This window comes from Paramisgurnus dabryanus, chromosome 21 (genome assembly GCF_030506205.2).
Source record: "Paramisgurnus dabryanus chromosome 21, PD_genome_1.1, whole genome shotgun sequence".
Classification (NCBI taxonomy): domain Eukaryota; kingdom Metazoa; phylum Chordata; class Actinopteri; order Cypriniformes; family Cobitidae; genus Paramisgurnus; species Paramisgurnus dabryanus.
This window is the reverse complement of record NC_133357.1, coordinates 29,548,471-29,551,185: the sequence shown is the minus strand read 5'-3', so window position 1 is coordinate 29,551,185 and position 2,715 is coordinate 29,548,471. Positions and strand designations below refer to the sequence as shown.

The following is a 2,715-nucleotide window of genomic DNA, read 5'->3' as shown; positions in this document are numbered from 1 at the left end:
AACGAGACGAGACGAAATGTTATAACGTTATTTCGTCTTTTACCCATCCCAGCATCTCCGCGCGGCTGACTGCAGTTGATCACGTGTGTTGGTGGCGCTGCGCAGATCAATCAAAACATGAAAGTACCGCAAGAGTGAGTAGAAAGCATGCGGAGCAGTCTGCTCTCGCGATGCTTTGATATCATACGCCTCCGTTTGCACATTAATGGGCATTTCAAACAGATTACGCGGCAATCGCGAGTGTTCCTTTTCAGTATGAGAAGGGGGGGGGGGGTTACAGAGGTCAAGCGGTGTTGTTCCACACGCCTTGCTCGTGCACCTAAAGGCTCGTACAGACTACATGACTTTAAAACGTTGGTCCGAACTGTGCGGTTCACACTACATGACTTGCTCTCTGTGAAATCAGGAGTGTTCACGTTGTTGATCAGTTCACACCACACGACATAACGTGACTGCCCCACAACAGGAGGTAACGCACTACACGAGTTGAGAACAACTCTATCACCCGGCGATTCTATCTTGTCCACAAACCACGTTTTGTCACGAAAAATCACGCGATAAAACAAACCGGAAATGACGCGAAACAACACGCGCACCAGTAAACCCACAGAAGAAGAATCAAGACGACGCGCAAAACTTTTGTTTGTATATATAGACTTCAGACAGAAATTCGTGCTGCAAACCGTTTGCGCGATGCAAAGCAGCAAAAGAAAAAAATGAAGAGATGTGTATGTGGAGAGGTGGATTAACACCACACGAGGACAGCAGGGATTAAAGAGTTGGAGGTGAGTACAGCTTGTTTATATAGGAAATATAGCTGCATGCTTATGTTTGGCTATGATCACATTTAAAATATCAACGTGTTGTCTACTGTGTTTAAAAGCTGTGTTTCTTGATTTAATTATCGTTCAAATAGAATAGGACAGGCTTCGCAAAGCATGACTTGGAGAGTGTTTGTCTTTGACCCTGCGATTCTATGCAACAGGTTTGTGTGATTTCATTTCAAACGAATATGAACTGAATGTTGTCATTACGTTTTTTTTCTGTCTGGGTATGTTTTTGAACTTTTTGGTGTCATGCAGGTGACACGTTTAAAGAGTAACTAAACCCTAATCCAACTTTTTTTAGTTAATGATCTGTAAGAATGATGGTTTATTAGTGCTGTTCATTGATTTTAGTAGGATTTTTAACATTTGGATATAAAGTGTTTCAAAACTACAATATATGGTGTAAAAACGAGTGAGTGCTGCCCTCTTCAGGTTGAACGGTGGCTACTGCAGTTGAATTTTCCTATTGGATGTTGGGACCAAAAAATGACTCGTGACGTAAGCAGGTTCAAGATCACCACGCCCTTGTTACGATCTCACCACACACTTGGTACGAGCTTAGTTCGTCCCCTCTATCTCTGTTGGGATCTGCCCACTTTTCTTGCATTTTTCAAATATTGCCAGTGGGTGGAGTCAGGCTTTGACCAGGGGTTTAGTTACGCTTTAATCCCTCAGGTTCAAGTCCAGGATGGGGGACCAGCACCATCCCACAAATAGTTTTGGATAGCTGTTCTGTACCAGGTTATAAAGGACGATTTCTTGAAGGTAGGGTTATTACAAAATATAAAGCTATCTATCTATCTATCTATCTATCTTATCTATCTATCTATATATATCTACTACTTCATTTAAAAAAAGAACACCCATAACATTGTGGACATCAGCAGTTGACTGTCTTTGATAAAAGTATTTTAGTAAAAACTATTATTAGAAACAGGGGTATAGTTCCGAAAAGCACAAGTAATATTTATTTTTATGTCTATACATACCTGTATACATTAATTTCATAATTTTATCTGAGCTTACACTATGTGTATATTAAAGTATTTTGTGTATAAACATGAATTATGTTAACACAGCAATAAATATAAAATTACTTCCAAACCTTATATTGTAATATTTGTTATTCTACATGTTGTTTAGTCCCTAGTTTATCTTTATACTTATTTATATGGATTAAGTAAGAAGGGGTCTCATTTATAAAGCATGCGTATGCACAAAACAGTTCTGGAAACAGGTGTACGCCAAATACCACACAAATGTTGTGATCTTTAAAAAAAAACTTAATGGGAGAATAGGCTTGCATGGTGGGATCAGAAGATAATTAATGTACGCACACTTGCAGAAAGGGAACATTGCTTTGTCTGTATTTTTTGGCGTATGCCATTTTTGGCTTTTGTGCATACATAGACTTTTAGTAAGGATCCTACACACAGTTTTATAAATGAGACCCAAGGTGTTTGTTCTACATATAACTATGCAAATAAATCCATTGGAAACTGTAGTCTTGAATATATAATAATTTAATCAGTGACATTTGGTGTGTCCTATTGTTTTAGACACCATCAACGGGAGGTGAGTGGCATAGCCGTGGACTTCGAAAGGAAGTGGCAGTTTCCACATTGCTTTGGGGTACTTGCTACCACTCCAGCTGTAGCAGACTGCTGACCAAAACATGGTTGATGGGCAATGGAAGAATCGTGGGACGGGTGCTTTTCAACCGATGAACACCACCTCACATCGCAATTGTATGGCAACAGCAAAAGTGCAACGCAATCTGATGCGGGACTACTTTGTCTCACCAGCGTGTAGTGTTTATTGGCAAGTTCAACACATTTTAAAAGGAACTGATGTAGAGTTATCCATGCAAACAGCAGATTAAAGCCAG

The 2,715-nt window shown here is 39.7% G+C and overlaps 1 long non-coding RNA gene across 1 annotated transcript; it reads left to right on the top strand.

The window, feature by feature from the left end:
* Positions 1–320: 320 nt before the first annotated feature.
* Positions 321–1,095, top strand: LOC141281335 (uncharacterized). Its single transcript, XR_012335585.1, has 3 exons — positions 321–785; positions 917–985; positions 1,083–1,095. It is a non-coding gene; the product is annotated as an uncharacterized lncRNA (long non-coding RNA).
* The last annotated feature ends 1,620 nt before the right edge of the window (positions 1,096–2,715 follow it).